Raw genomic sequence first — 27,328 nt, forward strand, 5'->3', positions numbered from 1 at the left:
ATTTTAACAAGTTACCAGTCCATGAGAGGACGTTCTCTCTTATCCGATGGCAGCTTAAGAGCCTTTGGTGAGGGATCTCGTCAAAGGTTTTCTGAAAATCTAAGTACACTATATCCACTGGATTCCACTTGTCCACATCCTTGTTGACCTCCTTAAAAAATTCTAGCAGAGTGGTGAGGCATGATTTCCCTTTACAAAAACCATGTTGACTTTTCCCCCAACAAATTACGTTCATCTATGTGTCTGATAATTTTGTTCTTTACTATAGTTTCAACCAGTTTTCCCGGTACTGAAGTCGGGCTTATCGGCCTGTAATTGTCAGAATCACCTCTGGAGCCCTTTTTAAAACTGGTGTCACATTAGCTATCCTCCAGTCATTTGATACAGAAGCTGATTTAAATGATAGATTATACACCATAGTTAGTAGTTCTGCAATTTCATATTTGAGTTCCTTCAGAACTCTTGGGTGAATACGATCTGGTCCTGGTGACTTATTACTGTTTAGTTTATCTATTTGTTCCAAAACCTCCTTTAATGACACCTCAATCTGGGTCAGTGCCTCAGATTTGTCACTTAAAATGAATGGCTCAGATTTGGGAATTTCCCTCACATCCTCAGTGGTGAAGAACAGTGGTAGGCAGCCTGCGGCCCGCATGTGGACCATGAGGGTAATCTTACATTTTGCATGCATGCATCCGACGAAGTGGGTATTCACCCACGAAAGTTCATGCTCCAAAACGTCTGTTAGTCTATAAGGTGCCACAAGACTCTTTGCTGCTTTTACATTTTGCTGACGTTGACCGTCTGCAGGCACGGTCCCCTGCAGCTCCCAGTGTCCGTGGCTCGCCGTTCACCACAGGGACGTGCTGGCCACCGATTCCCACAGCTCCCATTGGTCAGTAATGGCAAACTGTGGCCACTGGGAGATGCAAGGGGGCCATGACTGTGGATGGTAAACATCAGCAAAATGTCTCGCAGCCTGCAATCAGATTACCTTGATGGGACTCATGCGGCCTGCCACAGGTTGCCCATCACTGGTGAAGACCGATGCAAATAATTCATTTAGTTTCTCTGCAAGGGCCTTATCATCCTTGAGTGCTCCTTTAGCATCTCGATCATCCAGTGACCCCACTGGTTGTTTAGCAGGCTTCCTGTTTCTGATGTACTTAAAAATTATTTTGCTATTACTTTTTGAGTCTTTGGCCAGCTGTTCTTCAGATTCTTTTTTGGCCTTCCTAATTATATTTTTACACTTCATTTCTATTTTCCTCACTAGGATTTGACTTCCACTTTTTAAAGGATGCCTCTTTGCCTCTCGCTGCTTCTTTTATTTTTGTTTAGCCATGGTGGCACTTTTTTGGTTTTCTTACTATGCTTTTTAATTTGCAGTATACATTTAAGTTGAGCCTCTATTATAGTGTCTTTAAAAAGTTTCCATGCAGCTTGCAGGGATTTCACTCTTTGTGCTGTACCTTTTAATTCCTGTTTAACTAACTTCCTTATTTTTGTATAGCCCCCTTTCCGAAATTAAATGCTAGTGTTGGGCTGCTGTGGTGTTTTCCCCACCACAGGGATGTTACATTTAATTATATTATGGTCACTATTACCAAGTGGTCCAACTATATTCACCTCTTGGACCTGATCCTGTGCTCCACTTAGGACTAAATCAAGAATTGCCTCTCCTCTTGTGGGTTCCAGGACTAGCTGCTCCAAGAAGCAGTCATTTAAGGTGTCCAGAAACTTTATCTCTGGATCCCGTCCTGAGGTGACATGTACCCAGTCAATATGGGGATAGTTGAAATCCCCCATTATTGTTGAGTTTTTTATTTTTATAGCCCCTCTAATCTCCCTGAACATTTCACAGTCACGTTCACCATCTTGGTCAGGTGATCAATAATATATCCCTACCACTGTATTCTTATTATTAGAGCATGGAATTACTATCCAAAGAGATTCTATGGTACAGTCTGGTTCATTTAAGATTTTTACTTCATTTGATTCTTCGCTTTCTTTCAGATATAGTGCCACTCCCCCACCAGCATGACCTGTTCTGTCCTTCCGATATATTTTGTACTCAGGTATTACTGTGTCCCATTGATAATCCTCATCCACCAAGTTTCTGTGATGCCTATTTTATCAATATCCTTATTTAATACGAGGCACTCTAATTCACCCATCTTATTATTTAGACTTCTAGCATTTGTATATAAGCACTTTAAAAACTTGTCACTTTTTAGCTTCCTGCCATTACATGATGTAATTGAATGGGACTTTTTTTCATTTGACTGTTTCTCATTCAACCCTACCCGTATTTTATCATTTTCCATCCTCTCCTCCTTATTAGGGCATAGAGAATCTCCATTAATAGAGTCCCCCTTTAAGGGATGTCTCTGTCTGAACTACGTGTTCCTCCGCATCTGTTGGCTTTCCTCCAGAAATTATTGGGGAGCAGCTAATGGATTTCTAACCAGTAGAAACCCACCACAACATAACAGCATTAGCTTTGATTGAGACTGGGATTTTCTCCAAGATCAAGTTTGACACATGGCATAACTTAAGACAGTGTTCAAAAAGTCAGGCGATAATATGTTTTGAACCCTCATACCCCACTAGTCCTTTGTCTGATTTCTCCCCAATTATCCAGCAAAAGTCTACCATGGCATAAGGACACAACTATGAAATTGTGTTGATTGGTTTAGCCTTGGTGATATTGTAGGGCTGCCAAAATCACACTAAAAATGGACAGTTGCTTTCACTACATATGGCAAGCCTTAGCCTTAGTCACAACTCAGGAGGCTGTGTGCAAAAACAACTAGCCAGCTTTGTGTCAGTAACTGGGAAATAGGGTATTGGTGCTGCTACCCTAATTCTATACCAGTCCTATGCTTGTGTGATGCTCCTGAGCCCAGCTATGCCAACATTTACATCCAGTATCCACGGGTGATGCATCATAAAGCAGCTGCAACACAGGAATAAAACTAGGCCTAGTGTCTCCACAATATTAAGACACTACAGAAAAAACAGAAATAAAACCCTTTTATTTCTTAACTTATTTTTAATTTTGTTTATAATACAAAAGTTCATGTTGAGCTAAGAAAAACCACCTCGAAAACAATTTCATTGCACTCTCTCAGGTCTGGTCTACACTAATGAGGTTGGTCAAGCTAAGTGACGTAAATTATGTAACTTAAGTCGAATTAGCTTAGGTCGACTTACAGCAGTGTCTACATCGCACTACATCATCATAGCTTCTGCCTCTGAAGGAGGTAGAGTACTGATGTCAAAGGGAGAGCACTCTCCCATCGACTTATCATGTTTTCACCACACCTGCTAAATCGATGTAGCTGCAGTATATAGTATACAGTATAGTATACAGTAAAGATAATAAAATTAATAAGAGAGAGACAATGATATTTTAGAACTATCATCTTCTGAGAAAATAGTTGTGCTTTGCAGATCTCAAGATATCAAGTCAATATGAGGGGTGATTCCAACTCTAATACAGTGTACTAGTATGGCCACATTTTGATACCATGAACCACTGTCATTACAATATAAAAAGCATATTTTAGAACTGGAGAAAGTTCAGCAGTGACAGCCAGCATGCTTCAGAGATTCAAGAAGCACTGTTATCCAAATAGGCCAATTTCTGCTCTTCATTATACTGGGGTAAATCTGAAGTAATTTCATTGACTTGAGTGGAGTTATGTCAGTGTAAGTGAGAGCAGAATTTTGCCCACAATTTCTATAAATTAATTTATAAACTTAACTTAACATTAACAAGTCATCAGGACCGGATGGCATTCACCCAAGAGTTCTGAAAGAACTCAAATGTGAAATTGCAGAACTATTAACTAGGGTTTGTAACCTGTCCTTTAAATCGGCCTCTGTACCCAATGACTAGAAGATAGCTAATGTAACACCAACATTTAAAAAGGGCTCTAGAGGCGATCCTGGCAATTACAGACCGGTAAGTCTAACGCAAATTAGTCGAAACAATAGTAAAGAATAAAATTGTCAGACACCTAGAAGAACATAAATTGTTGGGCAAAAGTCAACATGGTTTCTGTAAAGGGAAATCGTGTATTACTAATCTATTAGAGTTCTTTGAAGGGGTCAACAAACATGTGGACAAGGGGGATCCAGTGGACATAGTGTACTTAGATTTCCAGAAAGCCTTTGACAAGGTCCCTCACCAAAGGCTCTTACGTAAATTAAGTTGTCATGGGATAAGAGGGAAAGTCCTTTCATGGATTGAGAACTGGTTAAAAGACAGGGAACAAAGGGTAGGAATAAATGGTAAATTCTCAGAATGGAGAGGGGTAACTAGTGGTGTTCCCCAAGGGTCAGTCCTAGGACCAATCCTATTCAACTTATTCATAAATGATCTGGAGAAAGGGGTAAACAGTGAGGTGGCAAAGTTTGCAGATGATACTAAACAGCTCAAGGTAGTTAAGACCAAAGGAGATTGTGAAGAACTTCAGAAAGATCTCACAAAACTAAGTGATTGGGCAACAAAATGGCAAATGAAATTTAATGTGGATAAATGTAAAGTAATGCACATTGGAAAAAATAACCCCAACTATACGTACAATATGATGGGTGCCAATTTAGCTACAACGAATCAGGAAAAAGATCTTGGAGTCATCATGGATAGTTCTCTGAAGATGTCCACGCAGTGTGCAGTGGCGGTCAAAAAAGCAAACAGGATGTTAGGAATCATTAAAAAGGGGATAGAGAATAAAAAGGAGAATGTGTTATTGCCCTTATATAAATCGATGGTACGCCCACATCTTGAATACTGCGTACAGATGTAGTCTCCTCATCTCAAAAAAGATATACTGGCACTAGAAAAGGTTCAGAGAAGGGCAACTAAAATGATTAGGGGTTTGGAACGGGTCCCATATGAGGAGAGATTAAAGAGGCTAGGACTTTTCATCTTGGAAAAGAGGAGACTAAGGGGGGATATGATAGAGGTATATAAAATCATGAGTGATGTGGAGAAAGTAGATAAGGAAAAGTTATTTACTTATTCCCATAATACAAGAACTAGAGTCACCAAATGAAATTAATGGGCAGCAGGTTTAAAACAAATAAAAGGAAGTTCTTCTTCACGCAGCGCACAGTCAACTTGTGGAACTCCTTGGCTGAGGAGGTTGTGAAGGCTAGGACTATAACAGCATTTAAAAGAGAACTGGATAAATTCATGGAGGTTAAGTCCATTAATGGCTATTAGCCAGGATGGGTAAGGAATGGTGTCCCTAGCCTCTGTATTTCAGAGGATGGAGATGGATGGCAGGAGAGTGATCACTTGATCATTGCCTGTTAGGTTCACTCCCTCTGGGGCACCTGGCATTGGCCACTGTCGGTAGACAGGATACTGGGCTAGCTGAACCTTTGGTCTGACCCAGTATGGCCGTTCTTATGTTCTATATATGAATTTGTAAAAAGTAGATTCAGAGGGAACATCACCAAAGTCTGTAAAATTCAGAAGGCAGTTGAGGAGCTAAATGTTACAGGATTAGTTGAAATTGTATTACAAGGTAATACAAACTTGAAGAGGAAGTGAAATTTTTACTGAATTTTATTGTATCTGACAGAATTCCGATCTGAATTCAGCAGTTCATGTGTCTTCTGCAAGAGATGATGTCTTCAAAATCACTTAACACAGAGAACAAAGAGCTCATAACAATACATATTTACATTGCTTTGAGGGCTTGATCCTACACCCCTTCCTCAGACAAAACTTCCTTGGAGGGGAAAATCCATCCTGAATTCAGCTCTCTGAAAATATAAATCACTATATAAGTGCTAAGTATTATAATTCTTTATTCTGCATCAGATATTTGTCAAGAAATAAACACTTGGAGGGGAAAATCCATCCTGAATTCAGCTTCAGACAGCTATGTAAAATGGAAATGATTTTTCAGATATTTTGTTCAAGAATGTATTTTTAATTTCTAAATCCATCCCCATATTCTGTTACTAAATTAGAATCTTAAGCATCTTTTAAAATATACTTTAGGAACATTTCATTTCTCCTTTAAGCTTATGGAAAGCACTCAATAAAAGGATTCAGGTGGAATTTCTATACATCAGGATCACCTAATAAATGGAATAAATAAACTATCAATAGCAGCAATCAGAACAGTTTATGTAAACTATTTAAAACAATGACACAAATACTTGAATGTAAAAATATTGTCTGTATAAACAAGCTCACCACCAGGGGGAGCAATTGATAGGGGCATCCTGACCTCCTGTCTAATGCTAAAGTTCCCTGTGTACCTCTTTAAACAAGGAGGCACCTTCTGTGCCTGGAGCTCAAGAGATCACCATATTATGAGGAAGCAGGAGAAACAATCTTTAATCCTTTCAAAGCCCAATAATATTATGCATATTGACTGAAACCCTATGGAGTGGTCCTGACAGGGCTTTTTCATTACTGCAGTACATTGTAACCTAGCTACCTTTGAAAAGTAACCAATATTGAGAGCCACTTGACATTTGCAAAGGATTATGGGTGTCCTCTCTATCTCTTCTCAAGTTCCCAAATTTACAATGGTCTTAATTTAAAAGTTAAGCCAGGGATCAGTTGCTTAGTCTGGAGCTGGGCTGCCCTTTAAAAAAATAGGGGGAAAAAAACCCCAACCTTGTGTGCTGATGTGACCTGGCTTCAGTTTTTGGGTCTGATCAGTTGTTTTAATGTTGTCTTGTTTTTAATTATGAAGAAAGTTATCGAAACCAGAATTGGCTAGAAAGGGTGAAGCGGGGGCGGTTTCATTCCTGCAGGTGTTGCTGAATTGCATGAAGCAGCAGCAGCTGGTAATGAGTTGGTGAAAATGAAAAAGGGACATAAGTAGCTTCTTTAGCAAATCCCCTGGAAATGACATGGAGCCTCTGGGATCGATAGGATTGATCTATCCAAGGGCTGCAGGGCCCACTCATCCAACTGGCAGCATCTCTCACAGCACACGGAAAACAACAATGTTATTACCAGCAAAACTATACACAATCTACTAGGAAAAATCACACTCAGTTCTTTTCTTCCTTCTCCACTGAAGGAGGCAGCCCTTGGGTTAGCATTACAGTTTAGATTATAGACTGAGAGAGGCCACTGTAAAGAGAAGTATGCTGTCTGCCCAAAGGGGATTGCACTGGGAGTATGAAGTCTGGCACTGGTGCTCAGAGAGATACATATGATCTTTCAGAGTCTCATATCTGGATCTTGGGGTGGTTATGGTACATGGATACCTCCTGCTTCTGCTATAGTCACACAGCTTGCAGCATGTCAGAGAGACTCTGAATCATGGTAGACCACGCTCATGTGTCCCTGTGAAACAGAGGGATCTTTTAAAGTGAAGGAACCCAACAACCCTGTTAAAACTCAAGCAGATAACAGCTCATAGCAGCTACAGAAGTTTACATTACAGTCCCAACCCATTGTCTAAAAAAGTCAGTATCACTCAAGAATTGCTGAATGGATAAAAATCTTAAAACATCAGATGAATGGTTGGAACAATCATGGACTTCTGGTTGAGAAGAAGTGTTAGCAGCACTGCAAGCCAGCCGCCCATATGATTTGAATGTACAGATCTGAGAGCAATGCAGCTGTGATGTTTGTTTTTGCATCTGCCTTTTGGGGGGAGGTGGGAAACGACAGAGAGGAGAAACTATAATGAAAAACTGATAAAGGGAAAAAGAGCAGCGGAAATGAGGAGATAGTCCTGAGCCTAGGGAAGGATTCCTGACAGACTCCTGATCTCGCTCTGCCTGGTGTGTGCTATAACAGCCCATCGATACTGTCATATTCCATACTTTGGTAATGATTTAATTGTTTTATGAGGCTAGTGTAATTTGTTTCACATTTTTAATTTATAACTAAGCTTCTTAATCCATTGTTTATAGTGAGGATCTAAATTGCCTTCTGTCCCTTATAGAAAGGATTTCAGGTCCCCAATTAGTAATCAGTTGTTTAGCTAAACCTTGTGGCTGTATTGAAGGAAAACAATTCTCAAATATGAGCTGTTACAACTTCTCTGAGCTCTCTGAGAATCCTGCAGGCATTTAATGAGAGCAGCATTTCTCCAAGCCTTACTCTAAGGAGGAAATGAGAGAGGGAATGTTCTTCTAAAATGCTGTCCCTGTCCCTGTCAAATGCTCGGAGATTTTCGGTAGCAGTGTCTGGTTGGAGTGCGCATGCGCAGTAGCAGTCTCATGGCGCCACTGGTGCCTCATATAGCATGTGTATGGCCCGACCCTTTCAGTTCCTTCTCAACCATCCTCAGCTTGAGATGGAGTCCATTAGCAGTGTCACTGAAAACCTTAAAATAAGATTAGGTTACGTTAGATAGCTTAGTTTTTACCCTTGTTTATTAACAGTTTGCTACTTTACTTAGTATAGTTAGCGCTAGTTAAACCTAGTTAGATAGCCACTTAAAAAAAAAACTTTTGTTTTCCCCGTCCCCCATTTTTCACAAAAGGGATGCCTCAAATATGCCTGGCTCCCCAGCTTTAAAAGATGCACTTCATGCAAGGACACAATGCCAGTCTCTGGCCATTCCTTTTGTATCCAATGCTTAGGTGAGCCACACGTACCGCAGAAATGCACTCACTGCAACAATCTTAAAACAAGAGCAAGGAGAGACAGGGATCTTTGCCTTAAACTCATTTTAATGGAGAACTCCTCCACTCCAACATTGGACCCCAGACAACCCGGGACAAGGGACTCCTTGGGTACATCCTCCAGGGACAGATGAAGTGCAAACTCTTCTAAAAAATCAAGGAAAAGGGCCATGTGTCCACCAAGCCAAGAGCCATTGAAAAAGAAATGGTCTCCGGCAAGATTGCTGCCCGCGGTGCCGACCTCTTCCGGAGTGAGCACCTTTGATGCACTGGGCACCTCTCACACCATCCACTCCAGGACCTCTGCTGGCAGGAGAAAGGAGTCAAGTAGCAGGCATAAAACAGCCTGCTCCTCCATGGCATCGACTACCCCTACAAAGGGCACGGTACTGCAACCTCAACCATCTGTGATGGCTCCCCTTCTAGCACTGAGCTCATCGGTGCCAACCGCGGAACTGCTAAGACCGGCACCAAAGAAGACTACAAAAAAAGGGTTGCCACCAGCCACACTTCCACCGAAGGTGGCAGCACAGAAGGATACGGTACTGCATACAATGGCACTGCACACAATGGCACTGATCCCTCTTATGCACACATCAGATATGGAAGTGTCCTCTGCTCCCAGATCTCCACTGCTCGGCACCACCTGCTTGCCAGTTCCAACAGCACCGGACCAACCAGAGTCCCCCATTGCTCCACCTTTTTCAAGTGATATGGGGAATGAATGGAGAAGGCAGTTTTCTCATCTGGACACTGCTCTCCATCAGGCACAGAATCTCATAGATCCAGGGAACAGAGCACCAGGGACATGCCCCCATGGCTCGCTAACCCTTGGATGTGCCCTCCCATGCCATTCAGTGACCACAATGGGACACATGGGCAGCCTACAGGTCTCAATTCCACAGACCTCCCACTTCTCATAGGAAACCTATACACTCTGCAATGAGATCAGTACCCAAGCCCTCAGAGGCAACAGAGGAGGTGGGGGAAGACAGGGCTGAGACCACGGAACATGAAATATCCCCTGATCACAACTCCTCTTCCTCCCCTGATGAGGCAGTAATGCCCCCACCTTCCACTAGTACAGATGACTTCAAACACTTTCAGGAGGTATTCAGGCAGGTGGCACAGAGCCAAAATATTCCTCTTGAGAAGGTATCAGAGATGCAACACCAACTCCTCAAGATCTTACATACTACTTCCACAACAAAAATAGCATTCCCTATAAATGACCCTTTGATGGAACCTGCAGAAACAGTGTGGCAAACACCTGCTACCATCCCTCCAACCAATAAGCATATGGACAGAAAATACTAAATGCCAAATAAAGGCATGGACTTCCTCTTCTCACACCCACAACCTAATTCCTTAATGGTGGATGTGGTCAACCAACAAGGTAAACAACCTCAATTCAGATCCACGCACCAAGACAAAAATTGGAAGACATTAGACCTCTTGGGGTGAAAAGTTTACTCGTCAGCGACTCTTCAATACTGCACGGTCAATTAAATGGGATTACTCGCTAACTATGATCATGACAATTGTACCAAAATGAATGATTTTGTCCAGGAAATTCCAGAGAAAAAAAGAGACCAATTCTGAGGCATCATCAACGAGGACCAACTTATTGCTAGAACAACACTTCAGGCATCCCTCAACATGGCAGACACAGCGGCATGCACGACGGCGACAGCCATCGTCATGTGCAGAGCATCTTGATTCAGGGCCGCCCAGAGGATTCCGGGGGCCCGGGGTCTTCGGCGGCGGGGGGGGCCCTTCGGTTCCGGGACCCGCCGCTGAAGTGCCCTGAAGACCCACGGTGGGGGCCCCCCACCGGCGAATTACCACCGAAGCGGGACCCGCCGCCGAAGTGCAGCCCAGTCTTCGGCGGTAATTCGGCGGCAGGGGGCCCCCACCGTGGGTCTTTGGGGCACTTCGGTGGCGGGTCCCGGAACAGAAGGACCCCCCGCCGCCGAATTACCGCCGAAGACCGAGCTGAACTTCGGCGGCGGGTCCCGCTCCGTCTTCGGCGGTAATTCGCTGGCGGGGGGGTCGTTCCGCCCCGGAGCGGAAGGACCCCCCACCGGCGAAGACCGGGAGTGAAGAAGCTCCTGTGCCCGGCCCCGCAAGAGTTTTCCGGGCCCCCCGGAGCGAGTGAGGGACCCCGCTCCAGGGGCCCCGAAAAACTCTCGTGGGGGCCCCTGTGGGGCTCGGGGCCTGGGGCAAATTGCCCCTCTTGCCCCCCCCCTCTGGGCGGCCCTGTCTTGATTACATTCATTGGGTATCCCAAGGGAACTTTAGAACAAAGTAGAGGACCTCCCCTTCAACAGGGGACAAGCTCTTCTCTGCTAAGATGGGTGAAGTCCTCCATTCCATGACACTGAGGACCCTCGAGATCTACACACACCCTAACAGGAGACGCAAATACCATCCTTACAATCATAGCAGAGACAACACGACACTGTGCTATCAGAGACCAAAGGCACAGACCACAGAGCCAATCTCAGGCTGCAACGTCCCAAGCACCACCAAACAAGACGCAATTTTGAAACGTTGGTCGAGGGTCTCACTGATTTCTCCTGACCACCAGTGCCAAAAAGACGAGTATGACAACCTTTGGTCATCAGCTTTGACTGTTTTACCATACATGTGCTTCTATCACCACAGACCAGTGGGTTTTAAAAATCATTCAAATGGGTTATACCATCCCTTTTACCTCCATCCCACTGACCCACTCCTCTTCCCCGTCCCTCTTCAGGGACCCTTCTCATGAGCACCTTTTGAGAAAAGTAGTATATCACCTTCTACAAGTAGAGACTGTGGAACAATTCCCAACGCAACACAGAGAGAAAGGATTTTATTCCCTTTATTTCCTGACTCAAAAGAAAATTGGAGGTTGAAGACCCATTCTAGATCTCAGAAAACTCAACAAATTTGTCCATACCCACAGATTCAAAATGGTCACACTGAACTCAATCATCTCAGCTCTGGAAGAGGGGGACTAGTTCTCAGCTGTCAACCTACAAGATGCATATTTTCACATTACCATCCATCCCGCTCACAGTTGATTCCTATGATTCACAGTGGGACAAGACTTCCAATACAGAGTATTGCCATTCAGACTATCAACGGCTCCACACGTTTTTACTAAAGCCCTAGTGATGGTAGTGGCGCAATTGCCCAGGCAGAGAATATTGATCTTCCCATACCTGGACAAATGCCTACTAACTAACTTCCTCATTTTTGTGTAGTTCCCCTTTCTGAATTTAAATGCTGCTGTGGTGGGCTTCTTTGATATCCCCTCCCCACAGGGATGTTAAATTAATTATTATGGTTGCTATTACCAAGCAGTTCAGCTATATTCACCTCTTGGACCAGATCTTGTGCTCCACTTAGAACTAAATCAAGAATTGTCTCTCCTCTTGTGGGTTCCAGGACTAGCTGCTTCAAGAATGGTGTCAAGAAACTTTATCTCTGTGTCTCGTCTGGAGGTAACACGTATCCAGTCAATATGGTAATAGTTAAAATCACCCACTATTATTGAATTTTCTATTTTTATAGCCTCTCTAATTTCCTTCAGCATTTCACGGTCACCATCACTATCCTGGTCAAGTGGTTGGTAGTATATCCCTACTGCTATAGTCCCTTAAAATAGGGACATATTGTTATCCCCAGTTTATAAATGTGGAAATGAAGCTACAGCGGAGAAAGTCACCACTGGCCTAGGAAAGTACAATTCCTCAAAGTTAATGTATTGCACCCACCTTTTGCTTGTGGCAGATTTGACCTAGAAAAGTTAATGACCTGGTTTTCAGAGGTGCTGAGCATTCACAGCTCCCATAGAATCAATGGGAGTTGTGGGGGCTTTGTACCTCTGAAAATCAACTCATCACTGACTTGTCCATGGTCATACACAGAATCAATAGCAAAACCAGGAGTAGAACACAGAAGTTCCTGCCTCCCATCTACATGCTAGATCATTAGACAACGCTACCTCAAATGAACAGAAAGGATTGTGAAATATAAGACTAGAGGAGCATGAAATGAACCAAAGGTCTATAGCAATAGCATGGAGATACTAATGTAATTTCTTCTCTTTAACTGCTAGATATGGGGGGTTGTCAGTGTATTTCAAGCTCATAAAGCATTTAAATCCACACATAGTTATTTTAGTATTTTGTTGTTGAAAAGATTTTGGTTGATTTTTGGATCCAACATCTTTCTTTTCCTTCATGTGTACTGCACTGAACTCAACCTTTGAAGTTGTCATCACTGTGTGTCACCAGTGATCAAAATAGCTGATAGATTTAAAAAATTATTATAGTTAAATGAATTATAAAGGACATTTTCTCAGTGTGTGAATTAAACAAGTTGTTTTAAAAAGAAAACTGGAAAATATATTCAGTAATGTGCAACCACAAGGCATTCCCTACATGGGTTATTACCATAGGTGAATCCTGGAGTTTCAAATTTGTAGCACAGACATCTACCACTTGAGCTGCAAGAACAATTGCTATCCTTTATGTGGATGTCACTAAAAGGAGACTTGAGATACACTCTGCAAGGGTGTTACACACTATTTGCTACACAACAGTAATACTGGAGAACAGGAATCCTGTGTTCTACCCCGGGCTCTGGGAGGGGAGTATTGTCAAGTAATCACAGCAGCAGTTGGTGATAGGATAATCAACATACGTAAATTTGGTCCAATTGTTCTGAAAGGCAGTGTGACTGAATGGATGAGACTTGGATTTGTCATAATGTACAGAAATATAAATGGCAGTCAGTAGAGATAAGACCAGAGTATATGATCTCCTTACTTCCAGCTCAGTACGCCTTCCCCTAGACTACAGGGTATTTTCATGAGGAGCACACGTGCTTGCAGAATGTTACTTGATGTGTTGGTGCAGTAGAACAGGCAGCTGGACAGGATGGGCTGGGAAAGTGAATTTAAGTTCCATTAAAAATGTTGAGATTGGGGGAGGGAGGGAATTGATCCAAATCAGGATGAAAAGCCACAGCTTCAAAGTTTTTGCAAAAGTTAAATTCTCAGTCATTCATTTCAGAAACACCAAAACTTCCCTACAATGGGAATGTTTTGGTGTTTCCAAAATGAAATATGTTCCTTCACTACTTGGCTACTAAGAGCAAGGGAGCTTGACCTGCTGAAGAGCCTGGAGCCTGGGAGTCCAGGAAGCCCCAGCTCCTCGGCAGCCCACCAGGAACTAGGGAGAGGGGCGGGTGAGTTGACAGGAAACTATTCAGGTTTCCACATGAAGCCTCCCTAGTGTCCTTCAAAATGTTTGTTGAAATTGACATTTCTTTTTTGATGAATTGGCATTTTCTGATGAAAAAAAATTAGACTGGAAAATTTCTAAACAATTCTACAGCTGGATTCCATTCTAAAGTAGAGTGATCCAAAAAACTATGTATACTTGAGAGCTCTGCTAATAACTAAGAGGCTTAGAACAAAGGATAACAATAAAAAGACCATTGACATTGACAGATTGGTTTCATAATAATAAAGAGGAGTCCAGTAAATGGTCATCATCTTCTCTTTGGGCCTATGAAATTTCAAATGCATCATTATAGCTCCTGAACATCTTGATTTGTAAATAACTATGGATAATAGGCAGTTATCTAAGCCACATAATGCTATGTAACTAAAGTATTATTAGTCTTGACTTTCTCTTTAAATAATGATGATTTAATAATGTATTTCAGTATACAGCACAATCTACTTCAGTAAAATGCTGGTCTACCATGATCCCTTCCTGTTGAATAAAGGTCAGGTACAGACTCCAATTAAGCAGCACTGCTCTGACTAATTGCTAATGGTAAAACTTAATTTACATTACTTGTTGGAGTAGGACATTTCAGTGACATACAAAGGGTCAGAATTCTGAAATGGAGTCCCATCCCACTTAGCAGCAGTCTGGAAAGAACATTGACATTATAAGGGTAACACTTTGGCCTCCAGGGCTGAGTGTCTTCTGCTTTGTTCTTAAAGCATGCTTTGCTGGTTACTCTGAGCATATGCACACTCTTTCTTTAAATCTGTAGCTGGAAGCATGACAGGAGAGGTTGGGGAAGGCCTAGGCAGAAGGTCTACAGTCAAGTGGGCGGAGGAGCTTTAGGGATATTTTCTTATTCTATTAAAGTTCTTTGATAGAAAAATACAACTCTTTCTATGATTCTTTACCACTGCCATATTGACAGTCAGTGCATTTGTGATATAGACAGTCTTGTGGAGGCAGCCCACCATATTTGCCCACTTGCTATTTTATCCCTAGAAGGAAAAGGGGCTTTAATGATGAATAATGAAATAGGAAAACAATGACAGAAAAAGTGTTAAAAAACAGAATCTGTTCTGGTAGAAGAAGAAATCTCCTTCCAGTCTCGCATTTCCTTTCCAGCCTATTGCAGTTCCCCAGAATGCTACAGGAAGAGTTGCAACCAACCAGAACACTTCATTAGATAAATGCAAATGAACAGAAAAAATACAAATGCAGCAAAAATCAAGATTTGCAAAACAGAATAATGTTTACTAATGGAAAAAACGCAAGAGTCTTGTAGTGAGGGACCTGTTCTTATTTTTATAAGGAGACTATAAGCATTAGGTGACATGATATGCTTACGGTACAGTAGGTCACACAATAACCTCATAAAAACTGCCCCTTTTACATTCCCTTTGCTCTCCATTTCCCTTCTACAGTCATTATTTTTATTGTTCACCATGTTGGCTTTTCCATGTGACACTGTGAAGTAAAGAGAAAATGTTGGGCATGTTCCTCTTAAAGGCCTGGTACATAAAAAAATGAACCAGTGCTGATGACCAATGTGTTTGTGGTGATAGTACAAAATCAGAGGCACAAGGCAATAGCTACAGTAGATTGAATACATCTACTGCCAGTCTGTATTTATATTTATAGCCCTAGTCTCTGAATGTTCTTTCCCACTTAAGTTGTACTATTGATCTCAATCTTTAACCTTGTGGAGTTCACAATGGTAGTAATGTCACCTAAAACACATAGTGCCTGAAATGGGAACAGTGAAGTCAATGGGAGCTTTATCATTGACTTCAGTAGGAGCTGATCAAGCCCACAAATAGTTGCAGATTTACACATGGCAGTAACATTCTGAAGAATGCAAACTTGTTATAGTTTAAAGATATTACACTATGGTCAAAAGACCAGTGTCTAACTTTATCCTTTTTTTTAATAGGCAACTCATCCAACAATCAGAGACATTCTGCATTTATCATTAAGGTTTAAAAGCAAATCCTTATTGGTAATAAATTTACATCAAGCTTTATGAACTACGCCCAATAATATTGTAGCCTTCAAATACTCAGCAAATCTAGATCTAATCTTTTACAGGGCTTCCTTGAAAAAATTTTTTACCCCTGCCTGCTCTTCTTCATGCCCCTTTTAATTTCCTCTTACTGCCCCACCAACTGCACTGCTTTCTTAAATATTATCTCCATTATCCGTTATATCAGAAAAGGCTGGCAGCTTTTAGAAAACTCTTGACACCATGAGCTGTGCTGTACTGAGCTGAGTTGAAACCCTGTTCTGTATGCTACAGGTTATTAGGGTTAGCAGAAAGAATGTGCATTTATTTACTGAAGGTACTTTATAAATCAATACCTTGTTTTTGAACTCAGGTCAATAGGAATAACACAGAAACACAACGAACAACTACAGCAACCCTAAAACAGCACTTTTAACGTATTGATTTTTAGAGGAGTGTCTTTTCCTGGCATTATTCACAAAACCTCGATAATCAATTTGATGCAATCATAAGTTGTAAAGAATTATATAATGCAAAATACCCATAATACAATGTGTAAGTTACACAGCTAAAATAAAGTCAGGAAATGCAATAGTTACGGTTCTCATAGGACTATTCATGTCTTCCTTTCTGTACTACACAGCACTGAGCACACTATTGTGGCTCAATAAATAATAATATAATATATTTGGCCTCATTGCACATATACATTTTATGGTATTTATTTAATAATTTTAAACAGTGATAGATTAAGACATTCATTTGCGGGAGGGAGAAACAGACACTGAAAATACTACAAGTGTACAACAATGCCAAGTTCAGACAACCTTAATGTTTGCTTTTTCTGACTTTTAAAAATTCTTAACTTAACTCTGCAACTTTACCGTGACAAAAATATTTTTGCAATTAATTTCAAGAGGTTTTCTTCCAAAATGAAAAAAAAATCCATGAATAAACCTCCTCAGTTCAAATACTTTTGTAAGTATCATACTGTTACCTCTTTTTAGTGCAATAATGCATTAATCTTTTAAAGGATGTGTACTGAAAAGCTACTTGTGCAGAATTTGCAAGTACTATGCCAGTACTGCCATGAAATCCACTAAGGACCAGACTTCAGGCTTGCATTTAACAAGTGCAAGAGAGCCAGACACTGGCCTCAGAACTTTCTCCTCTTCCAAGAAGGAAAAGGCTCACCACTCGCAGATTTTGGTCAGGGCTTACATGATTTCTTTGGGATATTCCTCAATTGTAACTGTCAGATTGTACATAAAATAGCATATGTGTGTTGGGCTAATTAGGCTCCCTCATCCTAAATCCCTCCTGATGTAGAAGTGTAAATCACCTCCTTATGCTGTGGTCTGCCCATATTTGCCAAAAATTTAAAAGTTTTGCAAGGCAGAATTGTCTAGATAAGCCGGAGACATGGAAACTGGTAAGTCCCCAGACACTGGTGGCTACTGCATGCATTCTGATGAATTTTGGAACATATATAGCACTTTACATACATTAAGGCCCAGATCCCCAGCTGGTGTAGCACCATTGGCTTTAGTGGAGCCACACACATTTACACCAACTGAGGATCCAGGCTTAAATGCTTAATCACCACTCCCTCTCATTAAGTACATATGTATTCTCTCTATTTTACACCTGGGAAAGCTTGACAAAGGCTGGGGAGGGGAAAGAAATCAGTGTCGGAGTAGGATTAGAATTAGTCCTATAGCTAATGTACTAGATCATGCTACTTTCCATGTTGTTGAGCAGCCCCTCCACTGGCTGTTCAGCAGAGGAGTCAGCTCAACTGCAAGCAGCTGGCTAAGAAAGAGCTTTCAACAACTCTAGCATCATCAGTGGAAGTGTGAATGGCACTGCCTCACTCTCTTCCCGTCCACAAATTAATTTGGATTTCTTTGGAAAATCTAGGGATTTATAGCTTTGGTGGTTTTGGATCCCAAAGGTGAGTCCTGGGTTGTTATAGGGAGAAACATAAATTACTTGTAAACGTTGAGTTAAATCAGTTCATATTGTTTTATATTTTCAAAGATATCTTTGCAAGGAAAAAGTATAGAAACTTGCTTTCTTTTTTTAATGAAACCTGAGATTCTCCATTTCATTTCCAGGTCTCCCAGATCTGGGATGTGGGGGAGGGAATGCTTCATGCACCTGGTTCTGCAGATCCTGGGACAGAGAACGCCATGAAATCCACTAAGGATCTTACCAATAGATCTAATGAACCTGGGAAACAATTAGATACAACAGTAATGGGTGCTTTACAAAACCCTAATATAGACTGATTCCTTGTAGAATGAAGACCTTATCAGAATATCACCAAGTATTTTTTCTCTTGACAAAATATGGCCATGTAGATCTTGCAGAATAATCCCAGTTTGTCTCTCCATTATCACTGACACCCAGCACTCACTTTTGGGATACTCACGGGCTATTTTACTTAAGAGACTGACCCTGCAAATCTTTACTCACAAAGATAAGTCCATTTAAATCAATTGTTTTTTTGTTTGTTTTTGTCTGAGTAAGCCCTAGTCACACCAGTTAGAGTATGCAGGACCAGGTTGTTATTTTATTCTAAATAATGGAACATCTGTAAGACATCTTTGCCTTGGGTTGTTCTCTTTTTCACGTGCTTAATATTAACCATCCTAGAATATAGACTCAGAAAAGACCTATTAGAAAATTTTGTAAGTGCAGAGTTGTCCCTTGGTATCAAGGCCTCATTTACCCTGCAGCTCATTGGATCCAAATTCTAGGGAAAAGTCTGCTAACTACTGAGGCAGGACACCCTGAATTCTGCAGTAATATTAATATACTACACTGTCATGCTATACTCTTCACTTTTTATGAAACAGATATTAGGAATAAGCCAAAATGAAAAATTAAGTTATAAAGCAATACGTGTTATTTGCACTGAAGCAAAGGATTAATGTTTGACACATGCAGTTTTTTGAAAGACCTCTGTGTTGATCAGAGAATACAAGGTTGTGTAGTGAAGCTGTTGTGCATCAACAGAAGTTGTGACTGACTTAATACAAATTTCTGCTGCTTCAGCCAGCTTTGGGACTCAGACACAGGCATTTTTCCAGAACATATTGAGATCTTTACTGGATACTTTATTATGAGAGGTTACATTGAATGTATCAGAGGGGTAGCCATGTTAGTCTGGTTCTGTAGAAGCAGCAAAGAGTCCTGTGGCACCTTATAGACTAACAGACGTTTTGCAGCATGAGCTTTCGTGGGTGAATACCCACTTCTTCGGATGCAAGCAGTGGTGCACGTCCACCAATGTAATATATGCCATCATATGCCAGCAATGCCCCTCTGCTATGTACATCGGCCAAACTGGACAGTCTCTAAGGAAAAGGATAAATGGACACAAATCAGACATTAGGAATGGCAATATACAAAAACCTGTAGGAGAACACTTCAACCTCCCTGGCCACACAATAGCAGATTTTAAGGTGGCCATCTTACAGCAAAAAAACTTTAGGACCAGACTCCAAAGAGAAACTGCTGAGCTCCAGTTCATCTGCAAATTTAACACCATCAGTTTAGGATTAAACAAAGACTGTGAATGGCTTGCCAATTACAGAACCAGTTTCTCCTCCCTTGGTTTTCACACCTCAGCTGCTGGAACAGGGCCCCATCCTCCCTGATTGATCTAACCTCGTTATCTCTAGCTTGCTTCTTGCTTGCTTATATATACACACCTGCCCCTGGAAATTTCCACTGCTTGCATCCGAAGAAGTGGGTATTCACCCATGAAAGCTCATGCTGCAAAACGTCTGTTAGTCTATAAGGTGCCACAGGACTCTTTGCTGCTTCTACATTGAATGGTATTGCTGCACTTTAAATATGTTTGTGAGGTGTTTTTTTAAGTTATGACAATGGTAACTAGTGCATATTGTGATAAACCCAGGCCAGTTGGGAACAGCAGAGTAGTAGAAGGGAGATATACTGGCCACTAGATAAGCAGTTTTCTGTTCCCTGAGTGACCAGAGCAGGGGCTGCTCCAGGCTAATAAGAACACCTGACTCCAATTAACCTGCTAAGAGTCAGGTAAGGCAGTTAAGCAACTGACTCTAATTAAGGCCCCTCTGGTGCTATAAAAGGGCTCACTGCAGTCAGGCCAGGGGAGCCAGAGGAGAGGAAGTGCATGTGAGGAACTGGGAGCAAGAGGTGTGCAAGAAGCTGAGAGTGAGTAGGCATACTGCTGGAGGACTGAGAAGTACAAGCGTTATCAGACACCAGGAGGAAGGTCCGGTGGTGAGGATAAAGAAGGTGTTGGGAGGAGGCCATGGGGAAGTAGCCCAGGGAGTTGTAACTGTCGCGCAACTGTACCAGGAGGCACTCAAAACAGATGCAGTCCACAGGGCCCTGGGCTGGAACCCGGAGTAGAGGGCGGGCCCGGGTTCCCCCCAAACCTCCCAACTCCTGATCAAACAGAGGAGGAATTGACCTGGACTGTGGCTTCTACCAGAGGGGAAGGTCTCTGGGCTGTTTCCCAACCCACAGGGTGAATGTGTGAGACAAGCAAATCCGCCAATAAGCGCAGGACCCACCATGGTAGAGGAGGAACTTTGTCACAATATGTATAGGTGCTCATTTTTAGCAATTTTATCAATCCAAAAAGTATATAAATAAGACAAATAGCTGGTACACAAATTGATCCTGGAATCTTTTATAGAGATCACATGCTTCCACTGGCATAGAATTCCAACTAGTAGTTCAGTTGCAGTAGAGAATCGTGACTGAAATCTGTTCAGAAGGGTGCACAGTGTGGTATCAACCAGAAAATCCAGCGGTACCCATAGTCTGACATATTGTCCATTATCAAAAAGAATTTCCTTAAAAAAATGTTAATATTGGTATTTTCTGAAAAATATTGCCTTTCTACCTTTATAATGCTATAATTTCTTTGATAAACATGTACTCTTACCCTTTCTGTAATAAAATATACATTATCAGTATATTCATCCTAAGTCTGTAAAGTCCGTTACAAAAATAATTTGTTTAAATGTTATTTGTGTGGGTGGGTAGGTGTATGTGTATGTCTCAGTTATACAATTTCTAAAATGAGCAATAATACTTGTGAAGGGGTAGCTTAATGTAAGCTCCCTTATCCACACCCAGCTTAAAACTCTGTAAAACTGGAGCTGGTGTGCTGATTATGCGTGGTTCTATTAGCAGGAGGGACTGCTGATATTTCAAGTGGTTTAAATGATACACAGCTGCCTTCAAATAGCCATCCGTTTCTACAGGGGTCAAGTAGCATTATTGTCTTCCTTATGGGGTCATTTTCTCTTATACGTTGCAAGTATTTTTGTCTTCCTTCTACTTGGCAGGGCACACAGCTTTCTGAACGGTGTCATTAAAGTCATTTTAAGTGAACCGCTTTTCAAGTGCATCCAGAATTAGGTCCATTTTGTGAGCTAGATAAGTGTTGTACATACAATTTTTAAAAGAAGATCATTCAACACATCAGTAAAAGTTGTTTTCATGCATGCTGCATTCTTTGGTGCAAAGATATGAGGAACCTTGAAATCAGTACTATATTCTGAGACTGTTGCAATTACTATGAGACATGCTAAAAAGAATGTTGACTGTCCAGTGTCATTCTTCATTAAGGAAGCAGAGAATTGCCCTATGCGCTATATCATTTGTCTCATCCACTTTTTACAGGTGCCTTTTTGCCAGCAATCACTATGTGTTCAGGAGTAGTTTCACATTCTCATACATATCTGGTGGGCATGTCCTCCTTAACTGAGCTGTCTGAAGTATGGTGTCACTGTTCCTCACTTAATGTAATAGGGAAACCCCAGCAGAGGGATGGTCAGCCTTTTCAAATTGAATGCTTGGATCCTAGCAAATTGTCACAAATTCCAGGGTCATTCTGATTTTGTCTACTTGGAATTCAGCTTGGTATTGAATAATTATTGTTGGACTGCTCTGCTTCTTTCTGGTCTTTAACAAACGCTGTGTTCCACTTTATTAGTTCTAGATTTAGGATGGTCACTATCAGTATTCCACTTCATATGGCTCCTGGATTTAGGATGGTCATAGGTAAGTACCTCTGTGAGAGCAGATACTACCATTTGGGATGCAGGAGACGCAGAAGAGTAACAGTTGAGAAAATTCAGTGAACCGAATTCACAGCAAGAGTTAATCAGCAAGACCATGAAACAGGTAGACCCTTTCAGTCATCCATAGGGTTGCCAGGCATTGGTTTTCAATGGAAATTCCTGGTCTAAAAGGGACCCTGGCAGCTCCGGTCAACACCACTGACCAGGCCACTAAAAGTTTGGTTGGCAGCACAGCGAGGCTAAGGGAGGCTCCCTGCTTACCCTGGCTCCATACAGCTCCCGGAACTGGCTGGCAAGTCCGGCTCTTAGGCGCAGGGGCGGCCATGGGGGCTATGTGCGCAGCCCCCGCCCTGAGCACCAGCTCCACAGCTCTCATTGGCTGGGAACCGTGGCCAATGGGAGCTGCGGGGGCAGTGTCTGCAGATGCGGGCAGTGTGCAGAGCCCTCTGGCCCTTCTGCCTAGGACCTGGACGTGCCGGCCGCTTCCGGGAGCTGCCTGAACCTTCTCCCACACCCCAAACCCCTGCCACAGCCCTGAGCCCCCTCCTGCACTCCGAACCCTCACTCCAGCCCTGAAAAAGAGACAGGCAGAAACTTCATTTAATCGACTGACCGGAAATTGTAGCTAATTTGGTCATTTCATCATGTAACTGTGTTATCTCTTGTCATGGTTAACTCATATGTTATTTCATATGTAATCAATGTGTGCTAAATAGGTTTAAATTGTAGGTATAGTTATGAGTAGAATAGGATCATAGGAGTATAAGATTGACAAGTATTTAGGAGTGATGACTGTATATTAGATATCCAAGTAAAGCAAAGCTGTTATGCAAGGCCTATAGGCTTAGCCATACTAGCCCTCAAGCTTAAGGAGGCTTGATATAAATAGGTGACCCAGGAATAACTCTCTGCCAGTAAAGTTACAAAGTTACTATAAAGAATGTGCCAATAGGTGGTGTCAGGGAAATATGTTGTAATGTACCTGTCTAGACCACAAGATACCTGATTGTAACATCATGAAAAGTTCTGCTCTTACCATAGATTACCATGCAAACACATGTCTGTAGATGCTAATGAGAATAAGAGGAAAGCAGAGCACCCCAAAATTTATGAGGTGTGGAAGTGTAGATAAGGAAAAAGAGGCTGGAACACTGATGCATATGCATACAGTTCTGGGCATGGTTATAACAGAATAAAAAGGGTTCCTGGTATGGATAGGGTGGAAAGACCCCATCAGACAAGACCCCGAGGGAAGACCCCAGCACCTGTTGAGAGATCCACTAGACTCTATAATATCTTTGGGTTAAAGAATATGAATATGACATTGGCTATTGCTTGGGTTTTCTCAGGGTGTGTATATGTATATGTGAGTGTAACATAACACAAACAAGATTTGTTTACTTGTAACTGTGTGTGGTCACTGTATTCATTCTTCGAGTGCTCCTAAGAGACCTCCCAATCTAAGAGAATCATGAAGGGCATCTTTCAACCTATTGATCTGAAAACTGGAGCACCACAGGAGCAGGATTCACTCCCTGGGGGTAGTATAGTTTAACACAGAACTATCAATTCAATGTAAGTAAAAGCAACCAAGTATTTATCAGGAAGGAAGGAGAGCTTAGGCAGAAAATCCAGGCTGCTGCCCCAAATTCAGAGCCCAAGACGGGATCTCAAAAGTCAGGGATGGATTTGAGTTCCCCTCTTCACTCAATAGGGAGGGATAGAGCTGGTTGGGGATTTTCTGTTGAAATGTTTTTATTTTGTGGAAAATGCAGTTTTACCAACATTAAAATTTTCTATGCGAAAATTTTATTTTGGCAAAAATGTCTGAATTCTTCTTTGAATAGTTGTGGTTGTGTATTCCACTTACGTGTGTGCGTGCCTAGTACTCTGGAGCTGGAAAACTTTGCCTAGCAGTACCTAAGGAGATAGCATTCACACATGGTGGCTATAGCACCTCCCCAGGCTATATGAGATGGTGGCACCCCAACCCACTCAATTCCTTCTTACTGCCCATGACTGGAGTCGGAGCTCTGTGTGGTTCTTACCCTCACAATTCTTCAAAAATCCTTTGATTTTCTTGTACCCTTAGTATTAGTTTTAGTTTGCTTAGTTAAATGTTTTTCCCTGGTTCAAACATTGTCCATTGTGTGGGGGGTTATCCCCAACAATGACCCTCACACAGGGTGCTTGCTGTTTAGGCAAGGCTCATGTCAAAGAGTGGTGTTTGATTTGTAAATCGTTCACAAAATGGATTCAGGTGGCTTGAGACCTTTGCCTGAAGCAGCACCTGAGGCCTGCTTCAGAACCAATGCCTACATCGGATCAGAGGTCGTCCTCAATCTCGGTGTATGGTGCCATCTCACTCTACAGCTATTGCCTCTCCGAAGAGGTGCAGAAGCCACTCTCCTTTGAGTGTACCAAAGAAAAGGTCTCATAAGACCAGTAGTGACCACTCCAGGCCTCATGGAGACTCTTCTTCCTCCTCCAGAAAGAGTACATGTTGCTGGTATCCAGGATGGAGCAGGTCCTTCCAACCTCTGCCCAGTATCACATAGAGATGCCAAAGGTTCCGTACTGTCGATTTTTTATTTTGGCCATGGGGCGTTCGTTGAGTCAGGTACCGATGAGGGTAATGCTGTTGTTACCCATGGTGTCACTCCCCACCCTCTTCCTCAACATCGTTGGTGGCTTCGGTACTACTGCTGACTTCAGTACCAACATGATTCCTGGCACTGGAGACAATTTATGGGTACTCAGTGCCAGCTGTACTGTTTCCATAGCTGGCACTGGTTCCTCCCTCACTTTGGATGACAGTGAGTTGGACCAATTGCTCACACCCTCAGGCCTGGCTCCACCTTTATCCCCAGATTGAGATCGCCCTCTCACACTCCATCACTTAACCCACACCAGGAACTGCTCATGGAGTTTCCTGGATACTGAAATTGACACTCTTCCCGCAATCAGAACTGCTAGCCTGCTGGCCACCAATGCCTTACCCTTATGCATAGCGACTCCCCTGGAGCTTATGGGATACTCCTCGATTGCAGAGGTCATACTCCTCATCTCACTCTAAAGTGAGATCACCAGACACACTGGTGACTGGGACTGTCAACCTACCACAACTTCAGGCACCAGTTGTCATCCCTCTTGTGGAGCCTCTGGAATTGTCCCATTAATGTTCACCTGTCCAGGAGCAAGACCTATCATTGGCACAATTAACTGCTTCTTCATCATCCCTGGATGATTCATCTGTTCACTGGCTCTTCCTTCCCTTCAGTGCTTGAGGATTTCAAGTGCTTGAGACTACCAGGACCTTCTGCTTCCCTGGGCGTCCAAGCCGAGTTCCTGCATAAGAATACCTATAAATTATTACACATCCTGCAGTCATCTACCCCCAGGAGAATGACCCTCCCCATCAGCAATGCACTCCTGGAGCCTACAAAGGTTCTTTGGAGCATGCCAGCTTTGGTGCTGCCTACAGTGAAGTGTTTGGAGAAATGCTACTTTGTTCCAATGCAGGAATTTGAGGAGTTTTACTCCCACCTGGCTCCTAATTCCTGGTTCAGGACTGCAGTGAATGACAGACCTCGAAGAGGCAGATTTAAGTCCACACCTAAGGACAAGGACTCTAAAAGGATGGACTTAATTGGTAGAATGATCTACACCTCGTCTTTCCTGCACATGCAGAATGCAAACCAGCAAGCACTGTTGTTATAGGCCTTCCAAATGAGCTCTAAAAGGATGCTCCACACATGGGGGTCAGTGTAGAAGAAGACATAGAGATATTAAGCTTCATACATGGATTTTTATTTTATTTTTGGTTTGTGTGTGTACTCGTTATTATGTAGAAGGCAGAGTAAGAATGGTGGGAGGGGTGAGTTGATAGACACAAGGAAGAAGAAATGCAAAAAAGGACACTGAAGGTATCTCTACCCAACCTGCAGGAGCAAGCCTCCCAGCCAGCTCTTCTTTAGTCTTCTTAACACCCTCCTCACTCACTGGTTTGTCCAAATTGCCTCTGCCAAACTTATCGCTTTCCTATTATTATATTATTTCCCTATTTCAAGCTCCCCATATACTCACCCTTGTTCTTTGCAACAAATTCAAACTTCATGTCCTTGCCTTAAAGACCCTACATCACTCAACCCCCTCCTGATCTCTGACCTGATCTCCTTTCACATTTCCCTCTATGCTCTGCTAGCAATGTCAGTCTTGATGGCTCTTTTGTCTCCTTCTCACACAAGCATCTCCCAGCCTTATTCTGGCCACCCCTATGCCTGGATCACTCAACCAAAATCTGTTTGCCAAGCTACTGCACTTACCTTATTTAAATCTCTCTTAAAATTTTAATTCTTCCATAAAATATCCTGGACATTACGAAAAAAATGTAAAAAATGTTTAATTGTGGGGCTGATTCATTAAGAGTATGCACAAAACTACGAGTGACTATATAATCTTAATTAATAGCATTGTCTTACCCATCCTCCCCCGGGTGACCGTCTTCACTCTTTCTTACGTTATATCTTAATTCTAGATGAAATATTTTCCATCACAAATACTCATACTTGTACATTTAAAATTAATTTTTTGTGAATTTTTATGCTGGTAGTTTGAAAATTTGTTTTCCATTAACATGCGTTCCAGTAAAATCCAACTGCATAAATGTTTGCAGAAAGCAAACACAGAAAGAGTGATAGCATGGCAAAGTACATTCACTGATATGTTCAAGCAAGTATTCCCAGAAAAAAAATTTCAGTATTCACCCAGCTCTGTTGCCAGACTAAGAGAGAATAAGTATGATCTCCCTTCATAATAAAGATTAGGACAACCTAAGCAGACCTTTTTAATGGACTCTGAAGAGAGTTCCTGCTGCTGACATCCAGTTTACCTGGGTTATTGCCAGCAACGGCTGTAAAGACTGAGGTCATAATGTTGGGTGTTTGATGTCAGAAATTCCTCTGTGTGTTTCCTTGCTTCTGTTTCCAACTCTTCCAGATAGTCTTTCTACTTAGAGATAGAGGCCTATAGATGAATACAAAGGGGAACATTGCAGAGGTACTGAACCCAGGCTCTGGAGGGGACTGTTTTTCATCTTTGGTCGCAATGGTTTATAGCATAATTATCAAAGTGTCCTTTGGAATGAACTCCTGGGCACCTGTAGAGAAAAGTGTAGTGTCTTGTTCACCGGTGGTAAGATGTTTGCTTTACAGCCATGAGGAAATAAAATAAATAAGAGAAAGTGGAGGAAAATCAGGTTAAAAAGCTTCTGCACCATTTTCTGGTTGGAGCGCTAAAATCTTGAAGCGTTACCGTCA

The 27,328-nt window shown here is 42.1% G+C and overlaps 1 protein-coding gene and 1 long non-coding RNA gene across 19 annotated transcripts in view; one reads left to right on the top strand and one right to left on the bottom strand.

Moving 5' to 3' along the window:
* The window catches only part of ZFHX3 (zinc finger homeobox 3), a 1,205,541-nt gene that overhangs the window by 725,339 nt on the left and 452,874 nt on the right, over positions 1–27,328 (top strand). The window lies entirely within an intron of this gene.
* LOC120384492 lies at positions 5,625–26,909 on the bottom strand. Of its 4 annotated transcripts, XR_005588912.1 has the most exons (4): positions 26,853–26,904; positions 26,336–26,380; positions 25,131–25,358; positions 5,625–5,784 (listed from the first exon to the last, which is right to left on the bottom strand). It is a non-coding gene; the product is annotated as an uncharacterized LOC120384492 (long non-coding RNA). The 4 variants fall into 4 exon arrangements; XR_005588911.1 differs by lacking the exon at positions 26,336–26,380 and having other exon boundaries at positions 26,853–26,909; XR_005588914.1 differs by lacking the exon at positions 26,336–26,380 and having other exon boundaries at positions 26,777–26,896.

Source organism: Mauremys reevesii, linkage group 16 (genome assembly GCF_016161935.1).
Source record: "Mauremys reevesii isolate NIE-2019 linkage group 16, ASM1616193v1, whole genome shotgun sequence".
In the NCBI taxonomy this organism is placed as follows: domain Eukaryota; kingdom Metazoa; phylum Chordata; order Testudines; family Geoemydidae; genus Mauremys; species Mauremys reevesii.